Genomic DNA, 14,408 nt, shown 5'->3' on the forward strand with positions numbered 1-14,408 from the left:
ACTATTTGGAAAATGATAGCTTAAAAATAAAGGAATGTATTTCTATGGATAGGATTTCAAGTGCTGTAGTCAAGGATGGGGTTAGGGGCAGAGGCAACCCCCATGCTCGCCCAAGGCCTCCCTGCCTTCTCTGGGGAGGGAAATGTGGTGTGACCAGGGCGGGTGCTGTTCTAGCTCCTTCCAACACTTGGAGGATGGCTGGCCATCATCATCTGCCAACTCTGAAGCTGGTTTGTCCCCATCACATGGGGTTGGTCAATGACATGTGGCCAGGGGAGGGAGGGCTGTGGGCCACCATGGGATGGGATGTGCTTTCTCTCTGCACCACAGGGACAGCATGGTCGGAGCCCCCGGGGAGGTCTGATGGATAGTGAATAGGAACAAAATGTAAACTTTTCTGACTTTTCGCCTTGGAGGCTGGGACAGTGCTTGTTAACTGCAATAGCCTAGCCCACCTGACTAATGTAGAAAAGAGCAATCGGGAAGCAACTCATGCATAAGAAGCAGAAAATTTCTCATACTCACTATCTGAGAGTCTTCTAGCACCTAAGCTGAGTACCTATCAAAAATGCACATATTTCCAAATTTTAAAACTACTTTTTTCATTTCTAGTTGAAACTCAAAAATTGTTTGGAGAAAACAGTAGGTAGATAAAGAAAATGTGGTACACACACAAATAGAATTTTTTCATCAAAAAGAATGAAATCTTGCCATTCGCAATGACGCAGATAGAACTAGAGTGTATTATGCTAAGTGAAATAAGTCAGTCTAAGAAAGACAAATACCATATGATTTCACTCATATGTGGAATTTAAGAACAAAACAGATGAACATAGGGGAAGAGATGGAAAATAAGATAAAAACAGACGGAGGCAAACCATAAGAGACTCTTAACTATCGAGAATAAACTGAGGGTTGATGGAAGGAGAAGGGTGGGGGATGGACCAGATGGGGACAGTAAGGAGGGCACTCGTGATGATGAGCACTGGTTGTTAAATGTAAATGATGAATCACTATATTTTACTCCTGAAACCAATACTATACTACATATAAAGTAACTAGAATTTAAATAAAAACAGAAAACAAAACAAAAGAAAATAGAGAATTCAGGTCTCACAGAAGGAAAGTAAGAAGCTGGTTTCCTTCCTGACAGAATGGAGGGAATGTCTCTCCTATGAAGGCCAGGCTTTCCATCAGGGCTTGGGATCCTCTCACCTTCTCAAGGAACTTGGCTTCTGGGGTGGTTCCCTTCTACTGGCCAACCCATCAACACACAATAATCTGGTTTCTCCCCCCTTCATGTCAGGCCATTGACCTTGTACATCCCTCTCGAACCTTATGCTATTCAACTTCTCAAGACCGTCTACACACATGGTTCCCCACTTCCCTCTTCTGGACCTCCCTCCTCCCTGATCTTGAATACATTGCCACAAAAGCTATGGAAGACTCTATCTGTAAAATGTTCTATGAAGTTAAAGTTTCATTTTTTGATTGATTTGTTTTCTTAGCACAGCTGTATTCTACAGCAAGAAAAGGAAAAATCTGAAAAGCAATCTGAAGGAGGAGAAAGAAGGGGAGGGTAGGAAGACAAAGCACTGTTGTTAAAAGATGGAGATGTTCAGTTAGCTTAGCAAGGATTATTTTTTCTTAAGAAACTTTTAAAAGTTTTAAAATATAAGCTTTCAGATTATAGCATTACACAAGACTGTTCTAACTGGACTAATAATGCAATGCAACAATGTATGAAAAGCAAAGCTAATCCCTCAATCCCTCAATCACACCTCCCTCCTCCATAAGAAATCACACAGGTCTTCTCCCCTCTTCCTCAATATATCCTGTTCAGCCATCAGTCTGCCCCACTGCTCCTGAAAGTGCTCTTGTCAAGATCACAAATGAATACACCTGGTCAAATCCAAGAACTCTTCTTCTTTCCTTATTTGACCAACCACACTGAATGCTGTCTACCACTGTCTCCTTCTAATACCCTTTCCTTGACCTCTTGCTCCCCCACGTCTGTGGTTTGCTGGCTTTTCTTATACCTTCCTGGCTATTGCTTCTGGGGCTCCCCTGCTGACCCTTCCTCCAGCAGGTAACCCCTGGCTGTGAGGCTGCTCACAATGCAGTTCTGACCCTCCCTCACTCTACTCCATGTAATTCTGTCCTTGCCCCAGATTTAAACAACACAGTGAAGATGTCCATGCTTGTAACTCCAACTCAGATCTCTCCTTTTGAGCACGAGACTCAAATATCCAGCTCCATACTTGATATTGCTACCTGGCTGACAATGTAACATGAACAAACTTGACACATCCAAAACATCCATCCTCCCAAACATGTCATCCCCAACTCACTGCCAACAACTCGACACATGGTAGCAGCTGCTCAGATTCCAAATCTCAGAGTCATCCTTGATGTGTCCCTTCCCCTTTCCCCTCCACGTGCAGTCCCTGAGTGCGTACTGTTGATTCTTCCAGGTGTTTTCCAAACCCCCTCTTCCTCACGTCCACAGTCTCTCCGTTAGAGTAGCCCTCCTATGTCTTCCCTGGTCTACTGCTACAGATATGTTCCAGCAATCTCTACAGCAGCATCTGGCCCTTCCATCTATTCTCCACAAAATGGAAGATGGCTTTCTTAGACGAGAACATGTCACACTCCAGTATAAAACCCTGCAAAGACTCCCACTGCACTTGGGATCCCTAACAAACCCAAATACACCCATGAGGTCCTGCCTTCCCCCTCGCTTACCACACCAGTCCTCTCTCAGGTCTTCTGTGAGGCCAAGCAGGGTCTTTGGTCTAACGCATCTCAACTTGGTTAATTCCCCTGAATATCGCCTTTATGTTTCCACTGACATAACACAAGCGAACTCTGGCTGACCACCCAATTCACACTGTCATTCCTGGACCTAGTTATTTCACTCATGGCCCTTTCACCAACTTGCAAAATCTCCATGTTTATTTTCTGTTCACTTGTGTTTTTTGGTTTGTTGTTGTTTTCTTTCTGCATGTACTCCTCTTAAGGGCAAAGACCATAGCTCTTTTGGTCACTGTTTAACACAATGTCCGGCACAGAGTAAATTCTTAATAAATACACAGACTGGGTGAATGCAAGTAGTTTTCTTCCCTATCTCACTTCTCCACAACAAGGTTGAGCAACTTCTGATGGCAGTTGAGGAAGACACCTGTTGGCAGCTGTAGATGGACTAGAGGAGGAGGAGAAGTTTAGGCAGGGGAGCAGACATGGTGCCGGCAACACCCCACAACACTCCTTGGTCCCTCCTCTCTCTGCAGATTCTGAGCAATGGTTCAAAGTCGGCACTTCAACAGTCCAATCTGCAGACTCCCTAGCAAAGCACCAGCCACAGTTTAGAGTATGTATATTCTTCTCTAATCTTTTCCAAATATTTAAATTAGCTATATGGACATTAAACTTTGGAGCTGAACTAGCTGTATCCTATGCAAAACATGGAAGGCCTCAGGGTTCTGACGAAGGCAGCATATACATGATAGTTTTTACGTGCACCCTAAATGGTTTTCTGTTTGAGAGTCAATTTCAGAATTACCCACTATCCGATCTGGGATCAAAGAGCATATTCTCTGTTTAAAAATGTTTACATGCAAATTATATGCAAATTAATATTGATATCCACTCATAGACATATACATGTAGACACACGAACACAGCTGGAGCAGGGAGGGCACAAGGCTGGCCGGCTATGACTTAACTCGGCAGAACCAACTAGCAGATGATTTTAAGTGTCTAAGAATTTATAAGGGCTGCATTTATCAATGCAGCTTGAGTAGATAATGTACATTTCCTTCTTTTGAGACATTAACCAAGGTGAGCAATGACGCTTTCTCTAGGGTCTTAATGAGGCCACAGGGTTTTCTATCAGTTCCTACATGACAACACAGAACCACCTATCTCTGGGTACTCAACTGCTGAACTGGGACAGCTGGGAGAGGCTGGCTGAGCTCCTCAGGGCCGACAGCACCAGCTATGCCACTGTGTGATAAGGGACAACTCGTCTAACTTCCCTGCACTATAGCCTCTTCAGCTCAAGAATGGAAATCATGGGGAGTCCTGACTGTGTGAAGAAAGGAGAGGAGATGCTGAGGACATGGGCACGCAGCCTGGCACAGGGGGTGCCCACATCCTTGCTCTACTCCCAACTAACAGCGCACTAGCCCCTTTCCCTGTCTTTTGCTTTTGACTGAGTTTCCCAGGCCAGGAACAAGAAGAGAAGCTTCTATAGAAGTTGGGACTTGGTTGAGTACTCAAATTGTATAGAACTTCAGAAAATGCGGTAAGGAAAATGAATAGTGCAGTGACAGAGCATGGAGAAAGGAGAGCCAGGCAGAGGAAGGTCTGCATATGGTGGGCAAGGGCATGGTTGGGAGTTAAGCCTTGATGGAGCCGAGTATTTGGGGTCGGACTTGGGGCAGCGAGGCAGCACTTTTGCGGGGCTGGATGAAAGAGGGCATCAAGAGTTGGGGAGAGAAGCTCACACTTGACACAGACAATGACCAGGAACCTGTGTGTGCCCGTTTAGTACCCTCATAGTGCCTTCTACCTGGCGATGTTTTGCCATCGTGTTTGCCACTATGACAGCATTTCTCATCTACCACTTACACTTGGTCAGCACTGGGAGTGAACAGAGAATGATCAAGTCTACTTCTCTAAACCCAGGTAAAGGTATACCTGACCCCAAACGAAAGGTTATACTTATGGACATGGAACATGTTTCATTCCTTCTTCACAGACCAGTGAAGTTAGGCTGTAACAGCTTTTCCTCCAGGGAGATAATGGAGTATCTGGAGTGCCAGGTCTATTTTTACTCAGTCTCTCATCCATCGGCCATCAATGTAATGCAGGCAAAGGGGAGGGGTGGGAAGAACTATGGAGCAAGTAGGGACACCACACTAAGCTCCTATGTTCTCTTCTCCCCAACTGCCCTAAAAGACAGAGCAGAGCAGGAAGCCAAAAAACACTTGTCTAGGTGGCAGCCTCCATAAAGACGTACCCCTGGGGTTTAAGCGGGAGACAGGCACAGAAAAGCAGAGAAAAATTCCTCCAACTCTCTCCCATTAAGCCTTCTCAGCACAGAGAAAATCTAAGCACTTTTAAGATTCCAGTTTCTAGATATCCACCTAATCCTATGAACTTTTAATCTAACTTCACCCATTAAGAAGAAATGATGGACAGACACTGGAATGGGTGTACTTGTCTAAGAAAAAGCAATTGAGAAGGTTACCTCCTTTGGGTACAGAAGTATCTTTCCAGGTTCACGGCACAAGAAGCCAAGGTCTTGGGCTAGCGCTTCCAAAATAAATGAGGATATTCTTCTGAATTTGAGTTTGAAGCAATCTGATACCCGTAATGGCATTAGTGCCAACCCGAGTATGATCTTGGGGGAGGTCCAGCAGAGATAAGATGACAAAAGCAAAGCCATAAACACTTCAAGTTTCATTCCACATTTTTTTTTTTTTTTTTTAATTTATTTGTCAGAGAGAGAGTGAGAGAGAGTGAGCACAGGCAGACAGAATGGCAGGCAGAGGCAGAGGGAGAAGCAGGCTCCCCGCCGAGCAAGGAGCCCGATGTGGGACTCGATCCCAGGACGCTGGGATCATGACCTGAGCCGAAGGCAGCTGCTTAACCAACTGAGCCACCCAGGCGTCCCTCATTCCACTTTTAAGTGGAGTTTCAAGCTGCCGTGTGGCAATCAACATTTAAGACTTACATATAACTCCTCTGATTAAAACATAATGTATGTGTGTATATGTGTGCGAATATATCATATATGATATAAATAAACCGATAAAGAAATGCGAATCTCCATTAACATGCAACAAGATTAGAAGTGAACACTAAAATAAATCATAATATTTATAAGCAGTTTTTAAGATGTATTTATGGGCCCTTAGTGTCTCCCCTTTCACGCAAGGAGTATTTTCATTGTTGAACAGGTTCTATAAGAGTTTACGAAGTAATCGCTGCATACTTACATGATGCAGAAACATACTTTTAAAGCTAAGCAGGTGTAGGAATTCAGAAGCCTTTTAGTCTAATTTACTTTAAAGGTGAAAAAAAAAAAACAAAACCAACCTGAGCTATAGTGTGCGCAAATAATTCATCCTGATAACAAAGTGTGCAGATCAGCACAGCTCTGAATTCTGTCAATTATTTACATTGTTGCCTTGATTTTTAGTTTCTTCAACTGTAAAATGAGAGGTCTCAACCATATGAACTCTAATGTATATGCAACTGGAAAGCATACAATTTTGCCCATAGCCCAAAAACATATTAGTGGTAGAACAGATCACCCAGGAAAAAGCGAAGAAGCAGCTATGAAATTAGAGACTTGACACCCTCCTCGGAGGCTGATCCATGCTATGTTTCCATTCTAAGGAGCAGGTCCTCAGGGATGGCCTGGGTCCACATCCTTCACAAGAAGGGTGGTTGGAAGATGGATTTCCCATGGAGTCAAACATTTGGAGAGCCACCTGGCCCTAGCTTACCTGGCTTCCTCAGCTTCCCAGAGATGACCCCTTACACTTCACCTCTATTCAAATTCTCAGAGACCCATCTTGTGCCTTGCATTACACTTCTGCTAAAGTCAAGGCCAGAATTCAGGAAATACATATGCTCATGTTCTGGTCTTTCTTAGGTCTTTCTTCATGGGAGAAGCACCTCTTTAAAGGGTGTTCTCTCTTTGTAGTACATGATTTCTGCTGTCTGTAATTACAATATTTGAATATTCACCTTTTCAGTCTTTGTTTTCCTAATCCTGACCCTGAGGTTTAGGAACCTGGCCACCAGGTGGTGTTTGGGTTCCTTGGTCTCAGGGTCAACACCAGAAATTTCCTTTTTAGATTTTCATTTATTTATTTATATGAGAGAGAGAAAGCACAACACAAGTAGAGGGGGCAGGGCAGGAGGAGGAGAAGCAGACTCCCTGCTGAGGAGGGAGCCCGATATCCGGTTTGATCCCAGGACCCTGAGATTATGACCTGAGCTGAAGGCAGAGGCTTAACCAACTGGGCCACCCCAGGCTCCCCATCCACACCAACAATTTCTACTGAAGTCCTGTTTTGTCTTATGTGACAGATTGCTAATCTATTCCCCTGTTTCCTCCCCCAAAAAAGGCCCTAATTTTTAGCTGCACATATTTTTTTCCTGGAACTAAAACGACATCTCTAAACCTCATTGCACTGGATGGGGTTAGATGAGTACTTTTTCACCAGAAGGTGAAAGCAGACAGAATACATGTCACCTTTAAGCAAACATGTTTGTAAGACAGCTGGCATGCACCTTCCCTCCCCCACTGCCCTGTTCTTCCCTACTGCTGCCTTCCTGTTGGCTAGAAAGTGGATATAACGGGGCTGCATGGTCAGAAGAGTTCAAAGACCATGAAGAGATGCTGGGAACAGAAACCAAGTGCGACGAAGCAGCAAGAGAGCCGGAGCGCGGATTCCCCGCACCTTACATACCGAGAATACCATCAGACACCCTGGACTGGTTCCTCCTGAGCTTTTCTCTGAGATGGAAATAATTGTCTCTCTTCTTTAAGTCATGGTTGTTTTGATGTTTCCTGTTGCTCACAGCTGGATCTAATCTGAATCACATATCTTGAGATTCAGATTCGTTTTTATTCTTTTAAGGATTTATCCCTTTATTTAAGAGAGAGAGAGGAGGGGCAGAGGGAGAGGGAGAAGCAGACTCCACGCTGAGTGTGGATCTTGACATGGGGCTCGATCCCAAGACCCTGAGATTGTGAACTGAGCCAAAACCAAGAGCACGTGACCAAATGAGCCACCCAGGAACCCCAAAATTCAGATTCATTTTTAAAAACAAAAATCATTAAAATGACAAAAGGTAACTACCACTTGCCCACATACCATTCATAGATGATACCACGCCACTGATTCAGTTCTAACAAGAAGGAAGTTGCATGTTACTCTGTTTTCTATAGGATAATGAAATAGGACATTCTTTTCCCAAGATCGTTTTCTAGCAAGGAGCTGGAGCTAATTATTAGCAGTGAGTAACCTGAAACTGACCCACCTGCATATCAGCAAAGCTCAGTAACCTGCAACTTTTTATGGATCTCGAAAGCCGTGACTCTTAGAACCAGGTAAACAAAATTTGAATCTATTTAAATGGCTCTATTACATACGACAGCAAACTCAGTTTTATCTGTAGATATTGGATACATTGTAATGTACAGATTAACAAATGTAATATAATTTGTAAGGTACAAATTACAAATTTTGTGTGTACTAAGGAAGAACAAATCTCCAACGAGCACCGTTATCTCCTGCGGTACTGAATTTACACGTCGCCGGATCTCTGACGTTCAGGGCCTCTAACACAGTAAAGGACAATAAACTTAGATGGCATTCCAAGAAGTGAATCTGAGCCATTCAAACAGCATCAACGCCTGTTAACTCATTAATGTCTCCACAAAATAAGCTGAGCAAACGTGCCTGCTGCTGGCTCACCACCATGTCCCCCAGGAGGGCCAAGCAATAGGGCTTCTTGCTGGCCGCCCTCCTCAGGCTCCCAGTCACCAGGGTGGGTTCTATGGTCGTCCTGGCCCCCGTTTCCTCTTCCTCAGTGCAGTTTCAGAGAAGCTCAGAGCAAGGTCGGCACAGCCTGGCTTTCACCCATGTTGCCACAGCAAAGCCTCACACAGAAGGCTCAAGAAACCTCCCCAGGCTTCTCATTTTGGGGACCGACTGCTCAGTTCTCAAGCCACCTTGTGATTTTTACTCAAAGAGGGTTGTCTGCAGATGGCTGCAAGTAAAGTCCTTTTTAAAACAGGAAGAGGATTTACTTCCCATGCTATGAGGATGGCACTGACTTGGGTCCCCATAACTTACTTTTCTATTATTTAAAAAAAAAAAAAAAACTCTTCAGCAACCTTTGCAGTCAAATTATTATAACGTGGCTGATACGAAAAGGGGAAAGAGACCCAAACACGTACCCTCTGCATATGAACATTATACCCTCAGTCTAGAACGCCTACATGACAGAGTGCTAACGAAGGATGGGAGGTCTGTTCAGGCAAGAAGACACCGCGGTGAAAATCATGCCTCAAATCACCGGGGTGCTCAAGCACTAAATCACCAGCAACAATTTAAAGCAGTTCCTTGGTCATTTGGAAGCACGGTGACCCCTCAAAAAGTTCTTTGGGAAAATCTCCCCGCAGTCACTCTTCACTGGCATTTCTGAACATTTCTGCCCGGTACCCGTGAGAACACGGCGCTGCGGAGAAGCCTTATCACCAGTTCAATGGTCAGCTCACTGGGGATGTGGATGAATCAAAATCCAAGAACTGGATGTCCCATGCGCTCAGCACAGAAGTTAACAAACGTTAAAAGAGTAATTAATGTTCTGAGAATGTGTTCTCTGGACAGCAAAGTCTGTGTACGCTAGCAACCACAAACCAGCTAGCACCGAGGCTAGAAAAAAATACACTAAATTAAAGACAAAAATCCCCACACTCCCTCTACCTCAAGGCATGTTGGTAAACCTAAAGAAGTATTTAGTTTTAACATTTCTTTTCAGTTACCCAGCAAACACCTTTGGGATGTTCCTGGTGTTTCGTATGCATTACAGCAGGTAAACCTCAGCAAAGTCCCTATTAAGCATAAGAAAATAGGAATCAAGACAGTTCAATCTGTTAAATACCTATGATTCTTACTATTTTCAAAATATAGTGTTTGCTTTCACCCATAAAATTGGACCCTCCTTCCCAATTTTTTGTCTTTTATGAAATGTGGAAACTGTCGCTAATGGGAGTTTATTCATAGTACATTCCGTTCACTGATTTTTTTTTTTCAGGTCCATAAATTTTGTCTTTCCTTTGGGGATAGAAAAAGAAAAAAGCCAATCCCTCAGCCTGGCTGGACAAATGAGATACTGAGAAACCAAAAGGTGCACTTTGCTCCTCCTTCTACCACATTCCACTATGGTGCCAACACTGGTCCATCCACAAACGAAAAAAGGCAGCCCACTGCACGGGATGCTGAGGGCAGGATTCCCTTCTTGAATTTGCTGTGAAATTTTTAATCAACCTGCCACGAGAAGGCAGAAAGGCAGAGGCAGTCTCCAAATGAGGCTGGTGGCAAAACTGGTCAGGAGTCTCATGGGGAACTAGGGACAGCGGCAGGGCCCACCCTCCCGTGTCTTCAACATCACAGCACTGACTGAAGGCTGAACCCTGCCTGGGCTCACCCGAGAATACCCTGGCAGTGTCTGACCTTTCAGATCTGTATGTCTCAACTCTCCAGTCTGACTGTAAATTTCCCATGGTCAATGTCCCGTGTCTATAAACTCTCTGTATTCAAACAGTACCATTGGCATTGAAGGTCAGGTCATACCTATTGATGGACTAAATTTAACTAAAATGTCCCTGTTACTTCGTGTTTAAAACACATTAATGGTTATAAAGGCAGACAGATTTTTTTCAGGTAAATCACTTATCACCAAACTTGTCTTATGAATGTAATTTCTAATGTTCAGCATTTCAGCTTTTTTTTAAATTAAATTTTATTTTTTTCAGTGTTCCAAAATTCACTGTTTATGCACCATACACAGTGCTCCATGCAGTACCTTCCATAATACCCACCACAGGCTCACCCATCCCTCCACCCCCTCCCCTCCAAAACCCTCCATTTGTTTCTCAGAGTCCACAGTCTCCCACGGTTTGTCAGCTCCTTTTTAAAGAGAGGGGCGCAGAGGTTCTAATCAATATAATGTGGACGTGTCATTCACAATAAAAAAAGGAAAAAGACAGGATTAGTCACGTGCAGATTTGATAACCCCATCTAAAACTAAATTTTTATACGTACCCCTGATTGGAAGAGAAACAATTTTCCAGGATCTGATTTTCAAAATTATATTCCTGAGAAAGATCAACTTTCTACCCGCAGCTGCAGTTAGGAATGGGTAAAGGTTATACAGTTTTGTTCTATGTCTGCCAGCAGACTATGACACCATACCCTCCACGTGCCCCCCCCACCCAAATTCAAGATGTGCTGGGTCCTGGAAATGTATAACACACAAGCATAGCCCTCTGTGGCCTAATTAGCCACGTGTTTCTCTGACCTTCTCTTTCTCCTCATCTTGGTCTATCTTACCAGCTGTCCCAGCAGGTAGCTATACGTGGTCATGACCACCATTAATTGCATTTGACTAACCACGCAGCGTAATCCGTGCTGCAGGATTTGCTCCCAACAATAACATGCCTCACAAAATGTAAGAAGGGATCACAGACAGCTCAGAGGATCTTCTTTTTAAATCATATACGGAATGAATATGAACACCAGGGTCAAGAGGAATCAAAAGCGACATTACCCTAAAGTGAATGAAAACAAAAATCTACCCCCTCCCTCACCCAAATGCTGTGGATTTTATAACACACCATCAGGACGGTTTCCAGTCATGCGCCAATCCCTCTCTAGGGCCTGCTTTTACAATGGTTAGGTCATCGCTGGCAACACCGCTGAGAGCCTGTTCAAAACGTGAGGACATCTGTCACGTTCACATCTCACGTCAAGGTTCTGCTGATACACGTGACTCTAACCACCGCACGACGGAGCTGAAGTGACAGAAGTCTGTGGTGTTGGGATATCAAAGAGCATTTCCAAGGCACCCGTAAACGATGAAAGAATTCTGTTTTGGTAACTCAGTGCAAGACGTCTGCTGTGTGTAATCAATAGGCAGAAACTCTGCTGTTGGCATACTACGACTACTCTGTTTGCAGGCAGAGCTCCACTGTCAAAGTCCGGAAACAAGGAGCAGCGCATTGACATGTGGGATGCACCTGTGCTCTATCTAGCTACTTTTACATATTTACCATCTTTCTCCCTTTCTTCTTCCCTACTGCAGTGGTAAAAACAAAAGGTTGTCGTCCGGTAGCTCAACATCAGGGAAGTTTTCTCTGTGAAGCAGAGAGCCAGGCAGAGGAGCTCAGCTGTGTGACGCTGCAGACACCGGTGTCACCCAAGCCCGTCCCTTCCCTGGTTAAATGTGTAGATGTCAGGCTACCCACGTGGCTGAGAGATTTCTACTCTGCTGAGCATGTGCTCAGGTGTAATGAGTTATCTTTTCATTTATAAAAGAGAACAGTACAGATTAGCTGGTAACTAGTTTCTCTGGGTATCACTTATCAAGAATATCACTATTGCCAGCATGGACAAGAACGGCTACTTGACAGGAGAAACAACTCCAGCTGTTCCCTCCCCTTACCCCCCCTGTGAGGAAAGTAACTTCCCTGTAAGCAGCTGCCTCCCTGGCATTATTATAGGTGCCCCTCCCTCCTCAAACCCCAAGATAACTGCAGACTTGAGCACTAATTATTTGGGGAAAGCTGGAAAGGAGAAGAAAATAATGTGTTTTCTAATAGAGCTGAGGGGCTGAACAGTCAAGATGAGGCGATGACACGGGGTCTCTCTTGGGTGACTGTCCAATTCTAGGGCAGCCAACGCGGGACCCTTGAGGGCAGAAAAGGGACAGTCAGCGGGTACTGCTCGGGCAGTCCTGGCATTACTGATGGGCGATGGTGTGTACGCACACACCCTGGCCCCGGGGTTGCTGAGGCAAAGACTAGACACAGGCCCTGGGAAGGTGACATGTGACATTTGATAGGGTCAGATCTCCAATACATGGAGAAAAGGGATAATAGCCAAGAGTGACAGCCTAATGATGATTTTTAAAGTCTACTACAGGACTAGGTGAATGAGCGAACCACGTAAGTGCCAGATGGACTACTGGCTCCCACTGGATCTCTCTCCAGATAATAGCTCACCTTGAAAATGAGAGCAGCAGCAAGCCAAAACAGATACAGAAGACTAATAGTATGTTATATTATTTCGAATACTGACTGAAAAAATGGATTATATTCTATGTGTCAGACACATAATATACATCATGTCATATAACCCTATACGAATCCTGCAAAATAGAGATCACCTCTAAAAAAAACTTGAAGAGAGGTTAAGTGACTCACCCAATGTCACCCAATGAGTACATGCACATTTCAGGCCCCAAAGAGCTTCGTGACAAAGGCCCTGTGCACCTACTGAGAACACTGGGATTTTATAAGTACTTTTTTTTTTTTTTAAAGATTTTATTTATTTATTTGATAGACAGAGATCACAAGTAGGCAGAGAGCCAGGCACAGAGAGAGAGGGGGAAGCAAGCTCCCTGCTGAGCAGAGAGCCCGATGTGGGGCTCGATTCCAGAACCCTGGGACCATGACCTGAGCCGAAGGCAGAGGCTTTAACCCACTGAGCCACTCAGGCACCCCTATAAGTACTTTTTAATATAGACCAGGGATCAGTCAACTTTTTCTCAGAGGGCCAAAAACTAAGTGGGCCATATAGGCCCTGTTGCACTCACCCTATCAATGCACCAAGCCCGCCACAGGCACTATGTCAACAGATGGGCGTGGCTGTTCTCCCACAAAACCAGAGGCCCATTTGCCAAAACCTGATCTAGAACAAGGGGTGACAGGCTGCAGCCCTGGGCCAGATCTGGCCCACCATGGGTTTCTGTAAACAACACTTTACTTATGATCTAGATGTAGCCCACCATCCAGACCATTTCTAGACAGGTGACAGGTAACTCAGCAGGCTGAAGTAATGATCTAGTTTCAGAGAAACACCGTGGGAGCATCCACTCTTTGTTCTACACTCGGTTTCCAGTGTTCGGATTCCCAGTCTGTGGTCTGTGTGGTCTGGTCCTCCAGGTGGGAGAGGCCTGACAAAATACCTGGTACCTCGCAGGTGACCTCTCACTGCAAAGGGTCAGACATGCTACATCCTCAATCAATAAGTGACTCAGTTTCTGGGAGACTCGGTGCCTCTGGGGAGCTGGAAAAGCAAAAACGGAGCTTCATGACCCAAAAGGACGGGTGGCCAGAGATGGAGCTTGTGGTGCCATGACAATTAATCAGTTGTCATTCATTCTAATATTTTGTGGAGTGCCTCATCTGCACCAGGCACAAGTACACGGGACCATCAGATGGAGAAGACGGACTCAGAGTGCCTGAGGAAAGACTTGGTGTAGAGCAGATCTGTGTTGTTACCTGGGACACCACAAGACCTGGGCTAGCCAATTCTCACGCAAGCAGACAAACGGTGTTGCTTCGACAGCTCCTGCAGGAAGATCCCCCCACAGGGGCTCCGGCGCAGGAAGATCCCCCCACGGAGGCTCCGGCGCAGGAAGATCCCCCCACAGAGGCTCCGGCGGCTCGTCAAGAGCAGCTGCTGGGGGAGCAGAAGCTGCACGCTCTAGGAGGGCGGGACCGTGCCGGCTCCCTGCCCAGGGAGAGCAGGAGTGCCGAAAACACCTGTTGTCCGTATTACCCGCGCTCCCTCCACGGCTCCTGACCCACTAGG

At 45.1% G+C, this 14,408-nt stretch overlaps 1 protein-coding gene across 2 annotated transcripts in view; it reads right to left on the minus strand.

Moving 5' to 3' along the window:
- The window catches only part of PREP (prolyl endopeptidase), a 119,803-nt gene that overhangs the window by 26,048 nt on the left and 79,347 nt on the right, over positions 1 to 14,408 (minus strand). The gene's annotated exons all lie outside the window — the stretch shown is intronic.

This window comes from Lutra lutra, chromosome 6, assembly GCF_902655055.1.
Source record: "Lutra lutra chromosome 6, mLutLut1.2, whole genome shotgun sequence".
Lineage (NCBI taxonomy): Eukaryota > Metazoa > Chordata > Mammalia > Carnivora > Mustelidae > Lutra > Lutra lutra.